General features: G+C 40.2%; 1 protein-coding gene across 2 annotated transcripts in view; it reads left to right on the plus strand.

The window, feature by feature from the left end:
- The first annotated feature begins 10527 nt into the window (after positions 1-10527).
- Positions 10528-27796, plus strand: part of TFB2M (transcription factor B2, mitochondrial) — a 433306-nt gene continuing 416037 nt past the window's right edge. Inside the window, exon 1 of one of the 2 annotated variants that reach the window (XM_044061929.1) lies at positions 10528-10780. The gene's annotated coding sequence lies outside the window, so the exon portion shown is untranslated. The remainder of the gene's footprint in view (positions 10781-27796) is intronic. The other variant, XM_044061932.1, reaches the window with a different exon arrangement.

The raw sequence follows: 27796 nt of genomic DNA on the forward strand, positions 1-27796 counted from the left end.
AGTTGGTAGCTCCTGTAGGAAGAATGAAATGGTTTTATGGTTTTATGACTTCCAGGAGATCTGAGCAATGCTCTATCTGTGTGTATGGTATCACATAGGTGCTAAAATCCTGTCAGTTTCTAGTGTTAGTGATAGCATGGGAAAAAGAGCCGGATGACCAGATGTGTAACGTCATTCTGTAAGCCAGAAATAATAGTTAGATTTTAGTAAGAGTTTGCTCTTAGCATTCTGTATTCTGCCTCGGATCTGACAACAAGGACAACTCACCCACATTATCTTGCTTTCCTGTATTCAGGAAATAACTTAATTAGGGAACAGTAACTCTTTTAGTCAATCAGGAATAGACAGTGAGATTAGCTAAATACTGTTTTTCTATAACTGTGTGAAACTTTCCATCAGTGTTATTTTTAATATTCCCTGTGACTAAAACTCTGGTGCATCCTGTAAATAGATGTTTAGTATTTTCTTGATCTTTTATTATTTTTTTATTAAATGTATTTAAACTTTTCATTGTGGTTGGTCTTTTTTAGAAAATATTTAAGCTTTGAGAGTATTTGCACATAGAAAATATTTAAGCTTTGAGAGTATTTATACATATTTATTTGGTGATAACTCTGGCCACTACTGAAAACCTTGCTGTTTGGTAAACATTACCATTTATATTAATATTAACTTTACTCAGCATAATTGTATGCCCTTTTAAGAGCCTTATAGTAACTGACTGGTGGCAGTCAATCTTCCTTACATCTGTGCCAGCCTTTCCCAGGTGTGTGTGTGTGTGTGTGTGTGTGTGTGTGTGTGTGTGTGTGTGTGTGTGTGTGTGTGAAAATTAAATCTGTGTCAGCTACTTGAGGCACGGACATGAAGCACTGGTTTCACAGTGCTAGTGGAGAGCCTTACTGTGGACCAGGGGAGAGACAGATAGAGACCCCCAGACCCAGGGCTGAGTGTGTGCCCTGTGTGCTCTTAAGGGAAATCGTGCTTGATGCAGAGATGTCTGCATCTGGAAATACTGAGTGTATCCATTTATATTCCAAGTGAACATCCCTCTCCAGTGTCAGTGGTGAGGATTCAGGCTCCTTGATTACTGGCCCAGCATGGGGACGTCACACAGGGAATAATGAAAGACATAATTTACTGTTTCTTTTACTCTGCACAAAATTGTTGCTGATGTATAAACTTTCTATTAACTTTCTAAAAGAAATAGTCGAAGTCAAAGAAAACTTTATTGCCATTCAGAACTACACACCAGTGTAGCTGAACGACATTACAATGCTTTGTTCTCAATGCTAGAAACAGTTGCACATATAGACAGAGAAAAGTTAATAAAATATCACATTAGAAATTTAATAAGTAGCAATTAGTAAGTAAAGTAGGACAGCACTGACCCACACCCATCCCAGAAAGGGAGACAAAGAAGACAAGGAACAATTGTCTTCCTTGATCCTGCTAAAGGTTTATAAACCAAATTCCAAGGCAGGCTGCAATTTATACAGCTGTCACCCCTCTATTGAATGTTTCAAACTCCCACTATAAATAAGGAACCTTACTCACCCCAAACAATTTAAATTAGCTACCAAAGACTACTTTAAAAAAAATGCTGCACCTGCCACTGTTCACAACCACCTTGACCACAACCAACTCATTTTGAACTGGGTAACTATTGCACACTATCTAACATAATAATTACATCCTTTACTTCCTAAGAAATTCTCCTAAAGTATTGTCTATACATTGCTTAGTGGCTTTAGATTGCCAAACCTACTGAAACTAAAACATTTAACTGCCTATGATTACATTTTTATCTTTTTTCAGATTTGTATTGTTTAATTTAGTCAACTACTGTGCCAGAATTGTAACATTTTTGAATATTTTTTTGAGTGTAATATTTGTTATTAAAATGCTTTCTATTGCACGTGTTCTCCCCGGCCTCCGCTGAAAAAGGGCTTGAGCTCAGTCGGACACTCACAGCCAACAAATGTAAAATAAATAAATAAATAAATTAATTAATAATTAATTAGGGTAATATGTAAACATTCTCCCTGATTTTGGGCCTTTGTCCTTCATTATTTTGCCTCACTGATTCTTGAGCAATGAAACTGTATGCACAGAGGTTGTTTTAGAATTATTATCATTATATGGGTGGTTAAAGTCTGTACAGAATTAAACTGCATTGTTTTAAATAATTATCAAATAAATGCTGTGGGACTGCATATATGATGGGTAGGGATATGTGACTGCTGCATTATTTGTAATTTTTCACAAAGATATGGTGTGGTGGAAAATGTATGCTTTTTAATAATTTAGGATGAAATATACTATTTTATATTGATGTGATAGTGCATACTGCTTCTCATTTTGTGCCAGTATTTCCCCATTATCTGTATCTTTTTGTAATTTTCACAACAACTGAAGTTTTTAAAAGGCATACATGAGAAAAAACAATTAAATAAATAGTAGGGTTACCACATGTCCCTCTCTGGGCAGTTGTGTCCTGTGGTAAAAAAAAAAAAAAAAAAAAAAAAAAACAAACTAAAAAATGTCAAATGTCCTGACATTTTTAGGCCGAAATATTTCCAATGTTTTCTTTAATAGCTGCATGAAACAGTTATTTTGTATCTGAAATACCTAAATATTATAAGAAATAGCATAAACAACCCAAATGCTACAGTAAGACTAATAATTATATTATGTTGTTGGTCTTTTCCCGGTTAGGGGTCACCACAGCGGAACTCTGGTCCGCTAATGATTGACAGTAGATTTTTATGGTGCTCAGTTGCTAGTTTGATGTCCAGCCTTCAGCGTAGGCACGCCCATTCACACATGTCTTTCGGAGGCCACTCGACCGCGGGGAGGATATGCAGACTCCACACAGAAGGCACTCCAGACGAGAATCGAACAGGAGAACCTCTTGCTTTGAGGCAACAACGCCACCGCTGTAGCGATTATATTATATTATATTATATTATATTACAATCCCTAACTACTATCCAACATTACTCATCTTTTACTCCTTTTTGTCTATCACCTCTTCCCTCCTCTTCTCTCTGTCATGAAATCTTACCATCTGATATTATTAATCCTCTTTCATGCCTTACATGTGGGTATCGGTTCCGACCTCAGAACTGAGCCGGCCATCTTCCAAGCTCAAGTCAGCTACAAACTCTTGAGCTAAAACCAGAATTCCCCTCTCCCTGTTACCTCAGATTTCGTTTGCCACATCGCCATTCGGTCGTGTCAAGCTACTTCTCTTGAACTAAGTACAATATTTTTCTTCATACTAAATTCTAAAACAGCCTTTTCTCACAGAAAAGTTATTAGATAGTTTTATCTTACCTTATCGCATTTAGCGACTATCCTTTCTTGAATCCTTTCTATTCCTTTCCTCCTCTTTACTGCGAGGTAATTTATTTTTTACCATCATTGGTAAACTCCCTTTCCTTCTTACCTTCGGGTAATTCTTGTACCATTTCTGGTATTTTTTCTGGGTTTCCTTCTTTCTTTCTAACATGGCAGATAAAAAAGGTAGTCCAGAATTTAAAATATGTTTAGATTGTGGCCATAAATTACCTACTTCAGATGCATATTCCCTGTGTGTCTATTGCTTGGGTGTGCCTCACTTAACAGTTGACCTGCCCTGCGGGATTTGTAAGAATTTCTCTAACAAGATGATTGAGAAAAAAAAATTAATTAATTTTGAAGGGGCTACTTAAATCTCCTTTTTCAGAGGCTATTTCTGGGTCAGAGGCTTTAACCCCTCCAAGATCCCATAAGAAAAAGAGTGATGAACATATAAAGGCCAAGTCTCTTCCTTCATCCCCTGCTGGGGACCCCCAGGAACCGAGACCCAAGAAAGCTAAGCCTTCCAGTTCGGATTCGACTTCTTCGGCTCCAGCGCATTTGGTACCTAGACCTTCGGCATTGAGACCATTGGAGCCCTCTGTGACTTTGGCACTAACTAGCGTGCCCTTTACCATATTGGTACCGAGGGGCTCCTCGGTTCAGACCTCTTTACCAGCACCGACTGTCCAGTCGATGCAGACTGTCACAATGTTGATGGATTTTTTGACTTTCATTGCCTGTTTGGCTCCGACAACTTACCCGACACTGACTAGCCTCTCAGCACCGACCATTCAGTTATCGGCACCGATTTTTTAGGTTCCAGCCTTAGCACCGACAACCACTTTGGTTCCAAACTTATCATCGGTGCAGACTATGACTTCGACACCAATGATTTCCTTGGTGCAGACACCTGTAGTTTAGTCCTTTTTAGCCCCGTTGTTTTCAGTGCAGACCTCTGAGGTGAGCACCGAGCTTGCTCCGTCTTTGGATAGACCTGACCCCCCCTCAGCTATGTCCGTGAAATCCACTAGAACATGACGTGTTGCATCTTGTGGATCAAGTGCTTTTGGCCAGAGGTTTTCTGCCCTCCAGGAACTATCCTTTCTTGGGAGATGATCACCCTTTACCAAAGACCCCTACTTATTCTCCTCCTTCATTGCCTTTGAAGCCCCTTGATATAACACAGTCTTCCCCCTCTATGGTTCCCTTTATGGACCTCACTAAGGAGCCGCAGTTGCCTTTGTGGCAGGAGAGTTTTGCTATGACCCAGGATGTCAGCTGTGGTGTACATAATTTGGTGTTTCACAGCCATCCAGGGACTGAGCAGGCTGATCCACTTAGGAGTGCGATGACCCCTGCCCTGGCACTCACCACTCTTCAGGTGGACCGGCCTTCCAGCTAATGCAGAAGGCTCTGGCGTCAGTTGGCGATCCTGTGCTATCACTCTTCCCACCCTCCTCTGGACTGCAATGTACACAAGTCGCTCCTAGCGGACACCGGGTGCAAGGGCCTCAGGATATACTCCCACAGGTGACCCCTTTTGCGCTGTCTTCCCCAGCTTCTCCCTCTGAGGAAATTCATCAAAAGAGCTCATGCAAGAGGAAGCATATGGACTCCACAGAGGAGTCCCTTACTGAAGACACAGACTTTGATGATGGGGAGAGGTCCCCTCGCTCACCCACTGAAGTATCCTTCATTGATATTCTGGAAATTCTTAAACAGAGAGGTGACTGGCAGCCCTCAAACCCGACCTCTGAAAAGTCTGTGTTCCTGCAGGCCTTTTGCGCCCTGCCCCCTACCTCCTGGGTTACTCCATCTGCTGACGAACTGGTCCCGCTCGTCATGCAGTGTGTGCGGAAGGCTCCTGACACCATTGAGGCCATTCCCCGGAGGCCAGATAAAATTTTGTCCCCTCCTGCTACTGATCCACATTGGTCCAAAGGTCTTCCTGTAGATGGTTTGGTGGTGGCTGCCGCAACAAAAAAGGACCTGGCGGAAGAAGAAAGCCAGACTGTCCATCCACCCAACAAAGAGTCCCAGGCTTTGGACAGAATAGGGAAGCATCATTTTGCATCAGCGACCTTTGCAATACGGTCCCTGAACTATATGGCACACTTTACCAGGCTTCAAAGAGATTTAATTTCTGAGCTCTCTGAAACTTTGGCTGGTTCTTTGTCTGATGAGGTCCGTGACAAAGTGGCCTCTCAGCTAGCCACCATTGAATCAATATCTAACTCCTCCATTTGCCTGATATCTCACACATCAGAAGGAGCAGCTAGAGCAGCGAGTTCAGGCATTGTTCTGAGATGACATGTCTGGATGTGCTTGTGTAATTTCATGGAACCCTTCAAGGCTTCCTTTCTCAACGCTCCCATGGAATACCTCTTCATTGTTTGGACCCAAGGTTAAAAGCACATTGGCCAGATGTAAACAGGATGGTAAGACCCTTTCTGCCGTGGGTGTCCGTTATTCTTCCCCTCAACAGGCTTTCTCCAGAAACCAGAAGAGGGGGAAGATATGGTACAAAAAGTCTCAGGGTCCTTTCCGTGACACATAGGCCAAGTTCTCCCCTAGAGGCAGAGGGGGAAACTCACAGGGAAGATGCCCTATTCAGGGCAGAGGGAGTCCGCGTAACCAGGGTTCCAGGGACTCTTTCCTTGGCCAATCCTACCAGCACTCCTGAAGAGTGGCCCAACTGCTTTCCTCTGGAAGTGGTTGGGGGTCTTTTCTCTTTGTACACTTCTGCCTGGCTAACCATCACGACCGATTCTTGGGTACAAAGGATAACAACCAGAGGTTATCATATTCTCTTCGACCTTTGTCCCGCTTCCCAACAAACTTACACGATGTTCCACCCAGTCAAAGGGAAGAAGCAGCAGTAGAGATTTCAAAACTGCTAAGAAAAAGAGTCATCCAAATAGTCCCTCCAGACCAGATAGGATCTGGATTCTACTCAAGACAATTTTGGCGCCAAAGAAAACCGGGGACTGGAGACCAATTTTGGATCTCAGTGTATTGAACAAGTTTGTAAAAGTACAAAAATTCTGGATGGTCACAATACAGTCTATCCTTCCGCTTTTGGAAAAAGACGATTGGATGTGCTTGATAGATCTTCAAGATGCGTACTACCACTTAAAAGTGGACAGACCATCAAGAAGATTCCTTCACTTCTGTGCAGGAGCCAGTTACTACCAGTTCAAAGTACTGCCCTTCAGATTCTCTACAGCCCCCAGAGTGTTCACAAAGTGCATTGCAGTCATCACAGCTCACTTGCGACTACAAGGATTGCAGGTGTTTCCATACCTAGACGACTGGCTCATCTCCGCCCCCACCAGACATCTATTGGAAGAAGCCCTGGCATACTCTCTCCTCTCTGCAGAAAGGCTAGGCATAACCATAAACTGGCAAAAATCCAATCTCACCCCATCTCAGCCCACAGAATTCATAGGGGTCATCTTGAATACAAAGAATTGCAGCAGCATCCATTGCAGAGCACAGAATTCTAAGGATAAAGCAACAACTGGTCCCAATCCTTTCAAGGGAGAAATCCACAGCTCATTCTGTTCTACAGTTGTTGGGTTCCATGGCAGCCTCCATCACCATTGTCCCCCTGGCCAGGTTTCACATGAGGCTTCTACAATGGCTAGTGCTCACCCAATGGTATCCCTTTCAGTACCCTCTTTCAGCCAAGATTTGGGTAACTCACAGGTGCAAACAGGATTTAAATTGGTGGATGGCCCACAACCCATCACAATGGTCTTGCCCCTTCTCCCCCCAACAACCCAAGGCTACGGTGACCACGGATGCCTCCCTGATAGGGTGGGGGGGTTATGTCAGGGCCAGACAGTCCAAGGTACTTGGTCCGAAATGGATGCCCATCTGCATATAAATGTTCTAGAACTGAGGGCGGTGCCTCTGGCGTTGCAAGCATTCCATCCCCTGCTGCCATCTGGGACTATTGCGATACAATCAGATGACATGGCGGTGGTCTAGTACATTAACAAACAGAGCAGTACCAAATCTTACCCACTCTGTCGAGAGGCCATGAGGATATGGCATTGGGCGATGGCTACCAACCGTTTTCTTCTAGCAGCACACATTCCCGGGAGTTCCAACATGATAACAGACATACTCAGCAGGTGTATTCTACAACCTCACGAGTGTTCCCTGAATCCCTTGATAGCAGTGGAGATTTTCAACCATTGAGGTCTTCCTTGCTGTGACCTCTTTGCATCCCCGACCAACTACAAATGCAGCAACTATTTTGCCCTGATTCCCCCTCCAGGAAAGTCACCCAGGGAAACACTAATCCACGATTGGCCCTCGGGTCTACTTTATGCTTTTCCACCTCTCCCCCTCATTCCCCAGTTTCTGAAGAAAGCCTGCCAGTTGAAGAGAAAAGTAATCCTCATAGCACCATATTGACCTCATCAGATTTGGTTCCCCTTCCTTTGGCCTCACCTTCTAGATCAACCATGGATTCTCCATCCAACCCCAGGGTTGATCTCCCATCCACAGAATCTGATTCACCCCAGCTTGAACAGCCTGAAACTCACAGCTTGGCTCCTCCAATTCCCTTGATTGCCAAGCAAAATTATCTTTCTTTACCAATACGTGACATTCTTATTGCATCTCATAAGTCTTTCACCAGAATTACATATCTCAGCAAGTGGAAAATATTTACTTTTTGACTGAAAGAAAAACAGGTAGATCCTTTTTCAGCTCGACTGTCGATAGTACTGGAGTATCTAGTCACCCTATTTCAATTCGGTCTGTCTGCCTCTACCATTAGAGTTCATTTGGCTGCAGCATCTAATTTCCATGATGGTGTCCAAGACTCCTCTCTTATGTTGCACAAATTATGCAAGACTTTCATAAAAGGCGTGAATCATCTAAACCCCCCTTTTAGAGAACCTTCTTAACCATGGGACCTGTCATTAGTCCTACAAGCTTTGACAATGCCACCTTTCGAACCAGCTTCTTCTTATGACCTCAAATATATGTCATGGAAAACCTTGTTTTTGGTCACCATTACTTCTGCCAGACGTATCTCTGAGCTTCAAGCCTTATGCATCAAGAGTCCATATTTGATTTTTCATAGAGATAGTGTCATTGAGAACTAATCCTTCCTTTCTGCCAAAAGTGATCGCTGAAATGTCCATTAATCAAACCATTGAATTGCCAGTTTTCTTCCCCAATCATTGAAACAAAGCAGAGTATTGCTTACATACCCTAGATATTCACAGGCAAATTTGTTTCTACTTGAACAAGATTAAGGCCTCTCGTAAATCAGACCAGTTATTTTTAGCCTATACTGGACCTAGATTAGGATGTGCTGTTGCTAAGGTCACATTGGCTAAATGGTTGAAAGACTGTGTGACCTTCATTTATAGACAACGTAATATTCCATTACCTACTACCATAAAGGCTCATTCTACAAGGTCGGTGGCAACTTCTGCTGCCTTCCATGCCAGAGCTTCTTTACATGACATTTGTGCAGCTGCAACTTGGGTTACCACTCATACCTTCATCAATCATTACAAATTGGATTTGGCCTCCAGGGAAGAGCATCTTTTGGTTCTATGGTGCTCAGGAATGTCCTTCCATGAGAGCCTCCCAGGAATAAAGGTAGCTGTATTGTTGATCCTCGTTCAGTCATTACGACCCTCCCTCCCTCCTTCCCCCTCCTGTAACTTCTAGTGGAGCTCACCATCCAGTTCTATTAGGTCATTTGACCACAGGTAGCCTCTACCTTCTTTTGACTTGCAAACTCAATCTGAGGTAACAGGGAGAGGGGAATTCTGGGTAAGAGTTTTTAGCTCGAGAGTTTGTAGCTGACGCGAGCTTGGAAGATGGCCGGCTCGGTTCCGAGGTCGGAACTGATACTCACACATAATGACTGAACAAGGATCTACAATACAGATGGAATGTTATGGTAAGACATAACTTCTTTTTATTATAAAAACACAATAGGATTAAATGGCCACAGCCATGTGTTTATTGCCAATCATTGTCAATGACTTATCTCTAATAGAAGCCAATTATTATGAGATGTGCGCAAAGGCAGGAATATCAGGGAGGCCATTTATTTCTTTCATAGCATTCCCCTAAACCTACAGGACAACAGACAGCACTGTCGATATCCAGCCCTTTTTATGTAGTTATTTTTCAATACCATGTCTCTTTCTGTGAAATACTGTGAACATACCTCATATATTGCATTCTCTTTTGTAATATTTTTTTTTTTTATTTTTAATTTTTATTTCTATTCCAACTGATTTGTAACTTTTACACCTCATAATTTGTGTTTATACATTGACCACTTTGTTTATGTTGTCATATTTTATAAACTTGTAATTATCTGGAGCTTTTCTCCCCTGGTTGTTGTGTCTTTCGGCTCATCCCGGTTAGTCGCCACAGTGGAACTCCTGTCCACCAATGTTTGGTAGTGGATTTTTACGTGCCGAGTTACCAGCCGTGACGCACAACCTTCAACGAAGACACGCCCATTCACGCATGCCTCCACACAGAAGACGCTCTAGCTGAGAATCGAACGCAACAACGTCTTTGCTGTGAGGCGACAATGCTACCGCAGCACCACTACCGCGGGTGTGCTTTTCTCCTCTGGTCTCCACTGAAAATGGGTCCCTGACTCAGTTGGATTAACCTGGTTAACAAATGCCAAATAAATAAATAAATAAATAAATAAGAAGAGTTTATTTTGACAAAATGTGAAGTTCTGTCCTCTGCACTGGTCGTGGGTATGCTTTGTCCTGCAAAATCTCACGTTTCTACAAAAATGTCCAACTTTGGGCATTTGAAAAGGTGGTAACCCTATCAGTTGCTTTTAGTATTTAATGCTGTTGCTGAAAATATAAATGCTCTCACCAGCACACAGTCGTGCTCGTGCGCCGATGCTGTGGACTGGACAGCTCGTCGATATTCATAAAGTGGGTGGAGCTTGGGCGGGTTTGTTATGCTTATTTGAGCTGCAGCCATAATTAAATAAAACTGTCTGTATATTTCTGTGCGACTTCTAAAATTAAAAAGGGAACACATTGTCAAAGGAAATATTTAGATACAGCTGCGGCCATAAATCAGCAACGAGAGAAAACATATACGAATCCATCGCTAGCAGGCAGTAATAATCTTTCCTCTTTCTCCGCCCACCAAGTTGTGACGTCGCAGGGTCCTTTCAGCCTTCGTAATGACCTTTGTAGTTTTTTGGACTTTTCAGTAGTGTAGTACAACACTGAAACACCTGCTGTCCTATTTGAAACTCATAGTGTACGGCAGTAAAATCACAGGATGAGCAGCTCTGTTTATGGAGGATGATACCGAAAAACAAGTACAAGGGCCCATGAAAACGTCCGTTGTGTTATTGAGAAATGCGTTAAGGAAGTTAGCTGTCCCTGCCTCATGTTTGCCTCATGTTAAGGTGAGAATTACTATACAAGTCTGCTTGGTAGTCTACACCAGTGCTTAATCCCAAATATGTTTTAAAACTTCAAGCAAGCTGATTTTTTTGTGGACGTCTGCTGTAGCAGGGCTGTTTCTCTGGTAGTGTAAGTAGGCAGTATAAACTGGTAGATGCCCTTTCACCTACGATTACTTACTGCAAATTTTTTTTTTTTGCTGTAAACTGGGTTTCATACTATTCCTAGTATCCTCTAGTTTATGCGGATAGGAGTAATAAGCACCCTCAAAACCTGATGCGATGTTAGTAAGTATACGGCAGAATGCATCACATAATGAGCAGAGGGATTGAAGTGAATAGTTCCTTTCAGGAACCTTTCTGTACTGGCAGCATTCATAATATAAAGTAGGATGGCTCTTCAAAGCTTGCAAGTGGGGTGCCTTTTTAACATACTGTTATTTTTCAGTCTTGGTATCTATGACTTGTGTGCTGTATCCTGTCAGGGGTAAAGATTGCTGTAGAGATTGATTTGTATTGAAAATTAAGATGTTAACTGGGAAGAACTTTACACAACCCTGCTAAAGTTTGTGCAGGTGGCTGCATAAGTCAGTTGTAAATAAGTATGTAAGCAGTAGTGCCTGACAGGTTGGGTGTTGCAAGACTGGTTAAGGGTATTTTGAGGCCTAACTGTATCTGACATGGCTTAGTGGTAAATCACTTTGGCTACGTTGTGCAGGGTGCTGGGTTTAAGTCTTGCAAAGGTTGTTTATTTACAGCTGGAAATACCACAGAAGTACCTCACCAAGAGGATTACTGGCCTCAAACATATTCCCTATGCAGACTGAAGAAACTCAAGCTGTACTCGATTGCATACCGTTTACTCCGAGGTGATCTCTGCCTGACATACAAGGCCATGTCCAACCCAGAATTGATGGACATGCTCCACCTAAAAAAAAAAAAAACAAATCCCCAAGAGCCACACGCCCTAGGGATCTAAACCTCACCACAATGATAAATAGGACGTGCTGGAGGGATAGATTCCTGTCCCAGAGACTCCCCCATGCTTTGGAACAGGATTCCAGTCTACATTAGGCAGAGCCCCTCACTAGCACTCTTCAGTAGAAACCTGGATGGGAAACAGAAAATTTACCACAGGAATCACTGCAGTGGCTCTGCTGGACAGAGGCACAGGGAACTAATGGCTCTGTTGGACCGAGGCACAGGGAACTAATCTAAGGGGACGATGAAAGCCAACACATTCTGGCTAGGCTTATAGATGCCCTTGGGCAGATAGCCTAGTACTTACCTATGAACCTATGAACATCAGAGGTAGAGGGCCTCTTACTTGTGGAAGGCTGTTGTTTCACTTTGAGAGGTTATTGCGTTCTGTGTTTGTTTATTTATTTATTCACCTTTGATTACTGGGAAAGTCTGACTCGGTAGAAGCCCATTTTCAGAGGAGGCCTGGGTAGAAACGCTCCAAATTATTAGAAAACATTTTAAGAACAATAATTTTACAATCCTCATAAAGTAAAACAAAAACATCTGGTGTTATTTTTATAACAAATTAGACACAATATAAAAAACATTGGTTAAGAATTGATACAAGTTATATGACCTGTTAATATTTGGAGAAATTTTATACAGTTTTTAGAGAAATGAAAGGTAAATTAGTCTATTACAAACAGGAATTGCAATGTGAAGAGAGGGAAAAACAGGATTATGGTATATTTAGAGAGAAAGTCAGGGAAGGGAATTTGATAGAAGTATGGAAGTAAGTAAAGAAGGGAGAGTAAGGAGGTATAAGGAATGAAAAGGTACGTCTTCACGTTTAGGGATATAGTTTATCCTGGTTTTGTTCAAGAACAGAGACAGATTTTAGCTTGGAAGTCTTTCAGAGTGTTTTTGAAAGATGGGAGGGCATTGACCTGATAAATACTGTTAAGGAGTTCCAGGCCTTGGCAACCTTGTACAAGTACAGATAATGCCCAGCAGGTTTAATAGGTTTGTAGATGGACAGTATGTTTTGGTCACTGGATTGCAGTGACCAACTGGGAACATAGTTTTGTGGAATGTTATTTAGTGCTAGACTGGCAGATGGATGCTGGATGATTTTATAGTTGGTAAGAAGCTGTGTATATATTAGTTGATGAGGGAGGTCTAACCAATTTAGGCTTAGGCTTGTTGGTGCTATACAGTGGTGGGTTCTAAAAGGGGTATTTGCTGCAAATTTAGCAACTTTGTTACAGCATTATACAAGTTTATTTTTTGAAGCCTGGAGGTTAGTGAGGATGGGAGTGCCACAATGAAGTGTGGGGAGGAGATAAGTAGTGACAAATACAGTTTTAGTTGTGTCTGTGAGAGAGTTTTTGGTTTTGCCCCGTTGTTTTAATTTCTCTAAGTCTTTTGGATTTCTAATACGTTGACAGGAATGGACCCCATTCTTAATTCAAAGTATCATTAAAGTTCAGGAAATTAGTATTGTTTCAGTCTTTAATGTTTGCCAGAAGTACTCTTCGCAGCACCCGCAATGGGCCCAGAGTATGTTCCTTTTGCAATTCATACGGAGTTACATTTATCAGTAACATATCTAAATAAATTATTTTTTTATAAGACCCGTTGGTCCTACAACTATTGGAACTGCCTGGGTATCGTTCTTTCACATTACCCTCATGTCTGCGTGCGAATCCTGGTATTTTATGACTTTGTGTTTCTCTGAACGCAAGATGCTGCAGTCGCTGGGTGTGGCAATTTCAGTGCTCATTGCTACTTTTCATGGACTACTATATCTGTTTTTTTTTCATCTGTTTTTGAACTGTTGGTAATGGGTTATCCCACGTGATATAAACTTTATTATTTTCTATAATGCTTTGTGGCTCGTGCTTCAAGTGTTTTTTCATTTACTTTAGTATTTGCACAGTCCTCAATGCAACAGTCTTGCAACATTGTTATGCCTTTTAGTATGCATTCCTTCTGCCATTAGTATATTACCACCAGCAACAAGATGTGTGACTGTTTCCAGTTCTGTTTTACAAAACCTACATATGTCTGTTTCTCCCACATTTTCAATGGACTTTGTAAACCAATGTGTATGTAGCCCTTTATCCTGGGCCGCCAGTATTAACCTTTTGTCATTTGGTTTAAATTCACCTCTCCTTAACCATTCCTGCATATGATCCTGATCGTCATTTGGTGGTTCTAAGAGTTTTCTGTACTTGCAACTACATTTCTTGCCTTCTCATCTGATCCTTCACCTTATTGACTTTCTTTTGTTTTTGGCACATTCAGTTGCTGCCTGATTTTTATCCACTTCTGGCTTGACTTCCATTCCTGCTTGACACTGATATGCTTCTGCTAAACTAAACAGTGAAGTAATCTTAGACTTATTCTCTTCATAGGTGTGTACTAGGCTAATGGCCTATATAAGCTTAGCCCAAGAAGATTCCATGGCATCATGCCTCCCATAGTTCCCAGTGCCTCTGTCAAGCAAGGGTACTGAAGTGATCCCTGGGGTGAGCTTCCTATTGCTCAATCACTTGTCAAGATTCCTCTTAAAGAGGGCCAGTGAAGTGCTCTGCTTGACATGAATGGAAGTTTGTTCCAGAGTATGGGAAGTCTCTGGGTTAGGGATCTGTCCCTCCAGCATGTTCTGTTTATTGTGGTAATGAGGTTTAGGTCCCTGGAGCGTGTGGCATGGAAGGAGTGGGATTTCTTTAGGTGTAGCACATCTGGCAGCTCTGGGTCAGACATGGCTTTTTAGGTGAAGCAGAGATCGCGTCTTAAGTAGGCAATAAGAGACAGAGTATAGCTGTAGTGTTTTGAGTCTGTCTGTATAAGGCATGTGTCGAAGGCCTAAGATCCTCTTAGTGAGCTATTTTGTGGCCTTTCCAGTTGTTGTAGGTGTCTAGTGAGGTACATACCAAATGGGGTATTGTATTCTATAATAGGTCTAATGAGGGACGAGTAGAGAGGGATTATGATGTTTTTCTTCCTGGATGAGAAACTTTTTGTAATGAGATGTGTCACATAGAAGGACTTAATGACTACAGTGGCGATGTGGTTATCAAAGGAGAGGTTGCTGTCAACCTGTGTCCCCAGGTCTATCACACCTTCAGTGTTTAGTGGACTACCGCTTATTTGGTAGTTCATGGGCACTGAATTTTTCCCAGTGGAAATGACAATACACTTTTTGGCATTGAGCGTAAGGCCATGGTTCTGGCACCAGTCATTGATGTCAGTGAGACCTTTTTGTAGAATGTTGTTTACATCAGTTGGAGAATCAGTAATGGCGCCCAGTTTGCAATCATCTGCGTCTTGGTCAGCCAGAGTCCCTTTGTGTTGGCTTGAACTTCAGAGAAGTAGATGCCAAACAGGAGAGGACCTAGGACCGATCCCCATGGGACACCACTTCTAACTGGTCGGTAGTCAGATTTGGAGTCCGCTACTTTCACAGTGTAGGTTCTGTCAGTGAGTAGGGGTTTGTGCCTAGTTTAGTGAGTCTATCTATGATTTCTGAGTGAGAGATGGTGTCGAAGGCCTTGGCAAGATCTAGATTGGCTGTGTGAACTACCTTGCCCTCATCCACAGCTCTGGTGACAGACTCAAAGAAGTCTATCAGGTTGCGCAGGCATGATCTACCTTACCCAAACTGCGTGGGGTCCAGAGTTTGGAGATTCCCTATGTCCTTATTTATAAGGTCCATGATGATGTGCTGTATAGCCTAGGAGTCTTGAGACATGGTGGGGGATCTATAGCAGGCTACATCCTGGATTGCAAATTTACCCAGTGTTAGTTGTACCTGAAGTATCTGTGATGCCTATGTTGGGCTACTAGTCTGGAGGTGTGCATATCCTTTATGAATATGGAGACACCACCGCCTTTAGTGCTTCGGTCCAGGTTTAGGGGCCAAAATGTGTGGTATGAATTATAGCCTGGTAGTGCTGGGGTGCTGTCTGGAGCCTTGAACCAGGTCTTGGTCACTGCACAGATGTCTATGTTTTCCATTTTAAAGAGTGTTTCGAGCGAGTGCTTTTTGTGATTTAGACTTCTAGCGTTGAGTAGCATGACCCTCAGATTTTGTTTGCTTGTAGCTGTCTTCAGGACTTTGCCTAAAAAAGGCACTATAGGGGTGGCAAAAGCCTTGGCCAGTATCCAGAATCCGTGGGGTGACAAGTGCAAGCCATCTCTGGCTAAGCATCAACGTTTGTCAATCATGTCATCCGAGGCAGACAGATACTGGATCTCCTTAGAATGACACCAGAAAAATAGGCAATTGTTTAAGTCAGCCATTTTCTGCTCGTACTGTGGGATCATTCTGGGTGACAGTAGGATGCTACTCAGAGCTAGGGTCATACCTGCCTGGGCTAGAAGATCCAAGAGCTCCTCTTGTGTCTTTTAATGTAGTCCCGGGAGGTAAGTATCAGGTCATTCACACCAACATGGACAACGATAGAGTCATATTTGTACCTGTTGTGGAGTGATCTAGGTGCATGCGTTATGTGGCGGATCTTGGCACCCGACAGACAGCTGACCGTAACTTTCTCCTTCTTCAACCATGTTTTAGAACTTTCATTATGTTTGGGTCTTGTGACGACAGCAGATATGTATGCAGTCCTACGACTGCAGATCTATACATGTAATCATTTTTGAGGGAAGCCCATACCCCCTTCACAATGGGAATATATAATCTTGGTATACACCGATTTTTATAAGTCATTTGATAAGCATCAAGCATTTTTCTTTTCCTGTCCAACTGATCCAGTACCTTTTGGGGGCAATCAGTTACTCCAAAACTGCAAGTTAGGACAGGAAGAGCTAATTGGTTTATAACCTGGACTTTGTTCCTAGATGTCAGCTATTTTCAGTATTAATTGTTCATGTTTTATTGTTGATGCTTCATCATTTCCCAAGTATTTATACACCCTGTTGCTCAAGTTTGTGTATATCACATTCCTATCCCAGACTAATATTTTTTTGGTGCTGCAGCTTTCCTGCTTTAAAGTTTGCTTTTGCACATTTATCATGATGAAATAACATTCTAATGTCATCTGAAAAAGTTTTGACCACTTGCAGTTGTGCTTTCAGTTCCTCATCTGATGAACTGTAAATTTTTAAATCCTCCACAAAAAGAAAATAAGTCTTACAATCTGTTAAGTAGAATGCTTAATGGGTTGGGCAAGACAAAAGAGCAACGGTGACAAAGATTCACCGTGAAATATCCTCCTTTGAATTTTTTATCCCTGGAATAATAATTTGTTCTTTATCATGGCTTAACTGCAAAGTGTCACTGTTTCATGGTCACTGTAATGTAATTGATCAGTGTAGGGTGTATCTTATACAGTTTTAGGCACTCTCTTTATCCATGAATGTGGGATATTTTTATCCATGAATGTGGGATACTGTCAACTCCTTTTTTGTAGTCTGTCCTTGTCATACTTTGATTCTTCCCTTTTTTACAGTTCTCCATAATGGCTTTATTTAACAACTGATCCTTTGTTCCATATGACTTTTGTTACCCTTTTGTTCTATTGCCATGATTGAGTTTTCTTCTAAACGAGTATCAACTCTGTCGGCATCAATTCCAGTGCATAGTTTATGCATCATCAGAAGATAGTTTATACATCATCAGAAGGTAAATTGTTTATAGTTTTTAGGATAGCTTGTAAGTTCTGTGTTATGGAGGAGTATTGTTTTGCCTGTTGTTAACTAGGTTGGCATCTGTTTGAGGTGTGCACATTAATAGTTCTTACTCATGGCTAGATTTTCACGTAATGATGTTAATACTTTTCTGTAGAAGTTAGGTACTTAATTTTGTTTCAATGTCTCTGGCCGTTACTTCATCCTATTTCATATCCTGTACGTTTGAACTTCTCATTTTTTCTTTTACTTCTTTAGTCTGTTCAGCATCTGTATGTTCCCCAAGATCATTTCTTATATGTGGTGGTGTTTCAGTTCCCTTTGCCTTGCTTCCCAATTCTCTATAAAACTTTTTTGGGTCAGCAGTAAATTGCTTATTTTGTACCTTTCCTTTGTATTTATCTGCATATATTAAGCTTTTCTGCCTGTGCTGATATTTTTAGTTTATTATTTGTGATAGTGCACGATAGATTGTGATCTGTTCTGATACTATTCATTGCTTTTATCACATCTTTCTATGTATTTTTGTTGATCTGTTCTGTTCTCTCTTCTGTACTCTTCCAACAGTGACACTTCTTGTCTTAATTGCTTTATAGTTTTCCCTTTTCTATACTTCCATGATGGCATTTGATTTCTCCCTTTCCTTTCCCTTACTGCTCTGTGTTTTTGTAAGACTTTATCTGTTGTTAATTTAGCTGCACAGTAATATATCCTGTTTACTTCTGTTATATCACATGAATTTCTATGAACAGTCCTAATTTACTGTGTTCATTTGTTTTATCATTCTTCTAACTTTTTGGGTTTTGACATTCTGCAGTCTTTCTTTCATTGATCTTAATGTTTGTCAAGCAACTCTTATCTTAAATAATTTTTATCTAAACCGTGGGCACATTCTCTAGAATGCCCACAGGAAATGGAGAAGAAAGAAAGTTCCAGAGCATCTTGTACCATATTCTCTTCAGCTTCATCTAGTGTCACTTCTCTTCAGCTTCATCTAGTGTCACCCTTATGTTTCATATGAGAACTCACTGGCCTATCACTCCACAACATTGACTGCGTCAGAATTGGCACAGTTTCCTGTTCATTCCCTTGCTGTGCTGCTGTGTTTATCAGAGTTAGAGTCTAGTTAGATCCTTCTATATGGCACACCTCATCACTAAGGGCTTTTCTTCCAGAAAAAAGGAAGTCATTGTACCACTGTACTCATCCCTCATTAGACCCATTATAGAGTAGAACGCCCCATTTGGTATGTACCTCACAAGACATCTGCAACAGCTGGAAAGGCCGCAGAAATACATCACTAAAAGAATCACAGGCCTAAAGCAGATGCCCTATGCTGACTGTCTAAAAAAAACTCCAGCCATACTCTGTGGCATATCATCTACTCAGAGGTGATCTCTGCTTAACATACAAGGCCATGTCAAACCTTGAGCTGTTGGACATGCTCCACTTAAAGAAATCCCATTCCCTCAGAGACACATGCTCCAGGGATCTAAACCATGTCATCACAATGAACAAAAAGAGACTCCCCATACTCTGGAATAGACTGCCCATACATGTCCTTGGCCCTCTTCAAAAGGAACCTTAACGGTTTGGATGGGAGATAGGAAATTCACCCCGGGAATCATGTCAGGTGCCCTGCTAGACAGGGGTCCAGGGAAGTAAATATTGTGGGAAGGAATATCCAGGGAATTGTTATGGCTAGGCTTGTATAGGCCCTAGGGCCAATAGCCTAGTACCAACCTACCTATGCTAAATACTTCACTTCGCAAGTAATCCATAACTTTTTTATATTTCTTTAATTTCTCCATTAATACTTCGTCTTTCCTTCTTTGTTTTCATATTTTTTGTATTGTAAAATTTTCCATATCCAGATGCATTTGCCTGTATTTCTCTCCAGATATCTTTGGTACTGTTCTGTGTTTTGATTAATCTTGCTTTTTTCTTTGCATAAATATTGCACCATATTAAATCTCTTTCATTCCCATGTCCATATTTCTTCTTCTTCAGATGTCTCCAGCTCCTCCTTTTCTCCTTACTTGAGGGACTTATTTTTTCCATTATGCTGTGATATAACCTGTTAGATTTTCTACACTAAATCCTTCACTTCGTAGGTAATCCATAACATCAGCTTCTGTTTTTTTTTAACTTCTACTTACTAAATTCTATTTCCCGTCTTTGTGGTCTTATTTGTTGTATTGTGAAATTTCCATATCTGGATGCCTTTGCCTATATTTCTCTTTGAATATCTTTAGGGTTTCTTTTTTGTATTGATTAATTTGGTTTTCTCCTTTGTGTAAATATTGCACCATATCCAATCTTTCTTTCTCATGTCCATATTTCATTTTTATACCTTTCAAAAATCTCTTGATTTTGTTCTTTGAAAAAAGAAGCTTCTAAGGAAGTCCAAAAATACAAACAGCCAAAGGTTTCCTGGTCTATATCATGTTTTTCATTAATCAGGTTTATTAATGAACACAAATTTGCATTTAAAGGTTTTGACAGTTTTTCTTGTGCAAGTATTTTTTTTCCTCTAATTTCTCTCATTACCTTTTTGTATATTGTCTATCCAGAAATTCTCGGCTTCTTGCACAATAGTAACAATACGTAATTTCTTTGTTAACCTCAGTAGTCCACTCTTTTTTTTTTTTTGGTCTGTTGTTTTTTGTGGACTGCTACTTCCTTCTACAACAAGGGGACAATCGTTCCCCCGAGCCTGGTCTAGCCTCATTGTAGGAATGTTTCTGTGAGGAATCTACACCGTCCTTTTCTCTAGTCTGGCACCAGTGCTTCTACCAGGATTGGGCACTTTTTTATTGTGGAATTGTGCACCCAGCTGTCTTATTTATTTTTTAACGTACTTCTGTTCATGATAGATACTATAAAAAATGCAAACTATATACCAGTGCTATCTTGGTGAGATTTAAAAAAAAAAAAAAAAACGGGTCCGCCTTGTGAAGGTACTCACCAAGACCTGAGAACTAATTCAGTTCCAGCATTACTACTCTCCTTTGCTTGCTGATTGTATCATCTCTCCATTCGGACCCCATTTTGGCTCTTTAAAGCATCCCTAGTTATTGATGAGCTTTTCTTATGCAGTTTTGTATATGCAGGTTGAATGTAAGATTATCATGCACTATCACCCCTAATAATTAGCTATGAGAAGTGACTTCAGTGGTTGTATTTATCAAGAGAGAGGACTTAATTTATTAATGAGAGAGGGATTTGGGGGGAAATAGGTAGTAGTTTGATCTCTTTTGGTTGGAACAGACATTGTGAGCCTTGTGGTACACAGGTGGTGACTGAGAGGTAAGGAAAGAGCTTGGATTGCCATTTTACTGACTGATACCTCTTGGACAGGTAGCTTTTGAACAACAGAAGGGTGGGTTGGGATTGACCTAGTGAGGACATTTGAAGTAGAAGTTTGCTGTGATAAACTGTTGAAGGCTTTGGACAAGTCTTCGAAATAAGGAAGATGCTACTTTGCCATTATCTCTAGCTTTATTGACAAGATCTACATAGTACTAGCACTGTCCTTCTAACCTATGGGAAGGATTGAACCCATTCCTGCAGGAGGTAGTCTAGCAATTGTTTTTAAATACATATTTCAAGTATTTTGTTCAGGGGAGATAAGATTGCTGTAGGTCTAAATTTATTAATATCTGTTAACTTCCTTCTTTCTGAAGAGGGATAATGTGTGACTTTTTCCAGAGAGAGAACGTGGGATTCCTAGATTGACCTATTTATAAGGATTGAAACAGGATAGGCAGTTCTGTTGGCTGCTATTTTTAGGTACTCGCTTTGAAAGTCATCAGCTGAAGAAGAATATGGTTTAAGTTTAAGGGTGGTTTTGTACAGCATGTAGGCACAGGATTGAAGGTAAAAGTGGATGTGGTGATGGCGGCTGGGCAGGGTTGGGTTTAGATGTTGAGGAATCTTTGGTTAGAGATACTGTACTGTCTATAAAGTAAGAGCTGAGCTGAACTGTGTTGCAGTTTCAAGTGGTGAGTTATCGGGAGAGGGGTTTGGGTTGAGATTGGGATGCAAGAGTTATTTAATGGATCTCCAGATTTTTTAGGGTTGTGTTAAGCATTATTCTGAAAGTTACTGCAGTATAGTTTTTGTCTTCATAATTCTACTAAAAAGTAGGCAAATTAAGTATTCTGAAGTTTTCAAGATACTGAGGTGTTTTATATTTTTGCCATTCTTTCAGTGCTTTTACTCTATCCTGCGTTCTACTCTTTGTGGATAGCCAAATTGCGTTATTTGTTTTCAGTCTCTTTCTTCTAGGAGGTGCAAGACTGTTGAGAATATTTAGAAAATTTTTATTGATTTGATGTACAGCATCGTCTAAGAAGATGATTTTTAGGAAGTGCCATTTAATAGCTGATGATGTAGTAATAATTATTTCTGAGTTAAACTTGGAAAAGTTGTGTTATTTTATAAACATGCTGTTTAACTTCATGTGTGAGATGTCTGGATGTATAGCTTGGGAGATGATCATGGAGAGAGAGTCTGACATTGTATCTGTGGTAGAGTATTTGCTAGGGCCTGATACTAAGATCCAGTCTAATAGGGAATTTGATGTCTTACTACAATGTGTGGGGCTATTAATTAGTTGTGTGAAACCATACATGTTCAATCTAGATGTAGGGGAGTTAGTTTATTTCCACCCAATTGACATTCACATCACCTAGTAGTATTTTTTTTTTCTTGCGGAAATGTTGTAGATGTCCAGTGTAGGATATCTTCCTCACCAGGAGGGATGTAAAAGACAGTAATACATATTTGTTTATAATTGTTTATTTTGAAGAAAGCATTAAGAAGCCCTGAACTAAATTTTGGTATTGGTTTGCTGATAGGGGAAGTGTGGTAGGTGTTGTGAAATATTAAAGCAATGCCACCACCTTTCTTCTTTTTATATGGTCATTCCAGATGATGATATAACTAGGAGGTATAACTTTGGAGTCATTTATGCTGAGTTTAAGCCAAGTTTCAGTTACAGCAAGAACATCAGGCTTATGTTGGATAATCCAGGCATGTAGTTGAGCAGTTTTATTTCTTATGCTTGTAACATTTATTGCAGCAAAAATTAGATCAGCAGAGTTGGGGACTGGCAGTTGTGTTGTGTTGGGGAAGTGTGTGGAAGAAAATTATCTTTGTTTTCGTTGTGATAAGTGGGGCCGTGATTAAGATGTATGTTGCCTACTTGAAGGATTTGGGTATACTGGGGACTTGTGCATCCTTGTTTTTGGAGAAGATTCTCCCACTTAATTTTGTTTTGGTTTGATGCAATGTGTGGAGAGTATAAAGAGGAAGTATGGACAGGTGGTTGGGACAAAGCTGGAGAGATGTTGAGATATGGTAGGATGAAAGATGGCACAGTAGGAGGAGAATTGGAGAATAAGCTGTGCAGTAGGAATCTGTATTTTATAGATGTCAGGTAGTGGGGACGTAGCAGTGAAGAAGTAAACAAGAAGTTGCAGGGCAGTAGGAGATTCTGTGATGGTGGATTCTGAAAGCTGGTAGCGGATAGGTGAGAAGAGAACTATTTTCATTAAAAGAAGAGAGTTAGTTTGCCCTGGTATCTTCTCTGGAATTTGAGAAATAGAGGGATATGAAAGGCTAAAGTGTAATGATGTAGTCAAAATAAGAAACAAGGGTTTGTTTGGGAAAAGTAAAAGATACAATGTGGAATAGATCGGTAGTGATTATGAACAGATATAGTGCAAAGCAGTATGGTTGGAATGGGGCTACAAATTAAATGGAGATAAGGAAGAAGAAGACAAGAAACAGAAGTGTATTTATAGAAATAGTAAGGTAATTTAGGGAGGGTTTTGGAATAAGAGTCACAAGTGAAATGTGTATGTAGGAAGTATAATATTAGGGTATGAGGGGAGGTGGGTGGCAATTTGGGGGTAGAGAAGTGAAACAGACCATAGGGATTTCCACCCTCAGGTCAAATTGTAACTGAGAGCAATCAGTTTATAGGTAATGCAAAGCAGTTAAAACAAAGATACCAAATTAATACAGGTTTTCTGTCATTTCCTGAGGCTAAATAACTGGCAGATGCAGTATAGTTTACTAGTCAAGAAAAAGAGGACATTGGCAGACTTGGTAAGAGGTCATTAGTGCATGGACTGTTTCATAGTGACTTTCATTCAGAGCAAGCATGTAGTTAACTGATTAAGTTAGTAAACATCAAGGTTTTTCATGATAAATGTGCTTGCATTATACAATGGCAAATTTCTCAGTAAACCTGAAGGAGTAGGGCGTTGTGGCAGAGCTCCTGATGTATTGAGGTCAAATGTAGTGACCACAGGCTCTGAAATGAAATAGAAAAAACCTCTTACTAAACTGTAATGTTATATTGAGGCAATAAAGTTTGTACTTATTATAATAAAAAAGAGATGGAGGCTGGAGTAAGTCGGAGCAAGAGAATAATGGGGAAGTATAGAGTAGAGTGATGGTAAGAAACTGGAGTATACTAACAGAGAACCACATTAATACAGTGTAAATGTACATTTGTATCAAACAAGTTATTAGAACATGGTAGTACACTGATGCGCACAATATAAAACTATCACTTAGTAGCCATTCATGTGATTAACCAGTTCATCAAAACAGTGTTGTATACCAGAACAGGAGCAACTCCCATTACATACACGTGTGTTAAAGGGAAACATGATCAGCATACATAAAGCTTATCTGATCAGAAATTGTTTGCATTTCTCTTTATAGTATGTACTTTTAGCTTTTGATGTAGAATAATTTTAACTTTTTTCACCCACGATCCAGAATCAAAATCATCAAAGACAAAATTTACACAAGAATAGTAAGACAGGGGGTGGGAGGTTGTTGTAATGGTTAAGGTGCTTACCTTAGAAACACAAGGTGCAGGGTTTGATTCTGACATGGGGTAATTGGCTAGGCTTAAAATGGCCCATAAGGGCAATTAGCCTAGTATTAACCTATTATATCCATGTATGTATTTTGTGCAAATGATGTGAGAGTAGGATCTAAGGCAATGAAAGCAGAAACATTTGAAGTATACAGGTGGTATGACAAAATGAAAATTGTATACAGTAGGGATGTTGCATATACAATTTGCGTATGTGTGTGTGTGTATGTGTATATTTGTATGTGTATGTATGTGTGTGTGTTTGTGTGTGTATATATATATATATATATATATATATATGTGTGTGTGTGTGTATTTTTATGTGTATGTATGTACATGTATACATATATAGATATATATGTATACATGTGTATGTGTGTAAATACTTGTGTATATGTAATGCATGCAAACACGCACGCACTGAGGGTTAACTTTGGAGCAAGCAAAGTAGACACCATTATTTATACAGGGGGCAACCCCCCCTGCACTCCCACACCTCTTCCTAAATATCTAGAACAACTCTGAGATCACACTTTGACATCATCTTTTTGTTTACAGGTGTGTAACATTGACAGTCCACAGGGTAGGGGACTCTGCCGTTCCTCTGGGGATTATGTGATCTCTGTTTTAATATATATAATTAACAGGGGATGTGAGGGCACAGGGTTGCTTGCCACCTGCAAAAGATGTCTACCTTGCTTAATCCTTGCATCATTTGCAGAGCAGTGTCGACCTTAACGTGTTGATGTTTGGTATGGTCGATGTATCTTGCTATATCTATGTATCTTTTTATTTATTCATAAGAAATGCTGTCATTTTCATAGCCAGCATTTAATTTGAAGTGGGGTTAGAACATAAGGAAGTGAATGTTAGTGATTCAGTCATGGTAGCAGCTGCAGGCAGAGACAGATATGAGGTGACTTTTTAAGCATGTTTTTAAATGTATTAACTGTTTCTTGTTTTGGTGTTTTCAGCTTAGAGATCCCAGCCTTGAGAAAACGGTTTCTCCTATTGATGGATTGAATTTTAGATGAGAGAAGCAGAAATAATTGTCTTCTGTTCTAAACAGTTTAAGATAACTCATGCAAGCTTTAACTTGACTTTCAGAGGGAAGGCAGTAGCTTTGTTTCAGTACCTTTGAATACTAAAATGGTAAGTGGTAGGGTAGCAGTATTAGTTACGGATAGACATTTATTTTTCTAGCAAGTAACAATGATTGTGAAGGGAGTTAGCCAGAAGGATAAATCAACATATTTTGTCCTTTGCCATTTGAATCAAATGGGTATTCCATGCAGAGATTCGGACAAGGAATGGGAGATTGTATTCTAAATTGAGGAATAAAACATTTTTGGCTATGACTAGGTGAGTGAATTTTTCTTTTTTTTGTGTGGTGGTGAAGACCGTGATATTATTTTTTTGGGAGGTGAGGTGGGGGTTAATTAGGAGGGTTGACCAGTTGCCTGATTGAGTAAAGTAATCTTGGAGCTTGCTTACTTTACAGGTTGTTGCGGTTTCTACTGACTTGTAAGAGCTGCATATTGTCTGTGTACTAGTTTGAGATTGGAGAATTCTAATGGTAAGTCATTAACAGAGAGAGATAGAGAATAGTAGTGGGCCAAGAACAGAGCCTTGTGGGACTTGTATGTCAAATGTGCCCACTGCATGTTTCTCCATGTTTATTGAGAATAATACAACAGTTAACCATTTCAAAGGCCCAGCACATATCAATGAAAAGTCCTGCTACAATAAAGCCTTCATTCATATTACACTATATAATATCTGTGGCCATTAATATTTGTAACAAAGGTGCTAAAAACATTACAAACACCATGTACAAAGTTCATCAAAAGCTCATAACCTTAAATAATGCTTTAGTAGTTTTTTGAATAGTTTTGTTATGGGCCATAGATTTGAGATGGCTCTGTAATGTTTTCATTCTGAGGCTGTTGATATTTTTAGCAGTGGGACTATGTCTGCGCTTTGGAATGTTGAAGGGCTACAGTCAAGTGATAGGTTAAAGATATGAGTTAGGGGTTTGGAGATTTCTTATAGCAGAGAGTTTCAACAAGAATGGATGTATTTTACAGAATTTGGAACCTGTTTTCGTAAGTTTAAAGTAGTGGAGTTTGTCTTTTTGACAGTGATATGTGTGAAGTTAATGGTAGCAACTTATGAGGCAAGTGGGTCAAAGACTAATTCATCACTGCTTTTTAATGACCATATGGAATGAGGTTGAGTAATGATGCAATTTGTAGTGTCATTTAAGGAGGGCTTTAGAAGGTATTCATAATTATTGATAAGTGGTTGATTTGATTATTGTCCTCAAACAACAGGGAGTTCTTTATTGTTCCTGTCAACTGTTTTATTTCCAGAACGGGTTAAGCCTTGTCCAGGTAGCTTCTTGGTTATTCTTGGGTATGTTGCCTTTGCTGAAATTGTTAGCTACTCAGTAGTTTCTTTTTTGAAGTTTAGTAAGTTTTGATGTAGTTGATTATTAACAGGGTCACTTTTCCACGTTTCATCTTGACCTCCTTTCATTCTTGAGTTCTCTGTTAATCCATGGACAAACTTGTACCCTAAGTTTTATTTTAGTAAGTGGACGTAAACTATCCTGCATTGGGACAAGGGTAGAAAAAAGAATTCAAGAGCACACTGGGGTCGGACATGAGAAAAATAGAGGACAATCATTACTTTTAAGGAGATTTTTAAATTGTGGAATTTTAACTTTTGGGAAGGACATTCCTATAACTCTTTGAGGAGGGATGTTTTGTGCCAAGAAGACCAAGTTAATGTTGTTATTGGGGAGTGGTCGCTTAGAGAATTGGTAGTGTTTCAGTGGGAAGTCACTTGTGTTAAATATTTGTTTTAATTGGGTCTAGTGTGGAGCTAGTTTATGCTTCAAAGTCCATACTAGTGGATTTGTTTATTAATTGTATTAGACTTTGCTGTCTAGTACAGTTAATAAACATTTATTATGGGAGTTGAGTCTTGTACAGATATGTTTGCACTACAATCCCCCAGAATGATTGTGTTTTTATTGGTTCATTGGGGAATCTCTTTTATAGTACTATGGATAATTGAGACTATGGATAGTGGGGTAATGTAAACTGAAACAATCATTTGAAAAGTGTTGTCTCCAAGGATGATGTGGGAGAGAACCCATTCATTTTTGGTTTGTGACAGGGAGACATCCTCTACAATAATCAAATCAGTACCTCACAAAGACCACCAAAATCGCCCTCTCTTCTTCCTTCCTTATCCCCTCCCTTCTCTATGGATCACCTCTCCTAACTAATCTTCAGTCCTCTCTAAAGAAACAACTTTCCTCTTGCTACAACAAAATTGCCAAGTTTGCTAACGGTCACAGGTCCTCCACCCACCACTGTTCCTCTCTCCAAAAACTTAATTGGCTTGAACTTCCACATCAGCTCAACTTCATTCAGCTAACCCTAGCCCATAAGCTCATTAATAACCCCTCTCTTTGTCCCTCCCTGTCTTCT

The sequence above is a fragment of the Protopterus annectens genome, chromosome 1.part0 (genome assembly GCF_019279795.1).
Source record: "Protopterus annectens isolate FY-2018-M chromosome 1.part0, PAN1.0, whole genome shotgun sequence".
NCBI classification, from domain to species: domain Eukaryota; kingdom Metazoa; phylum Chordata; order Ceratodontiformes; family Protopteridae; genus Protopterus; species Protopterus annectens.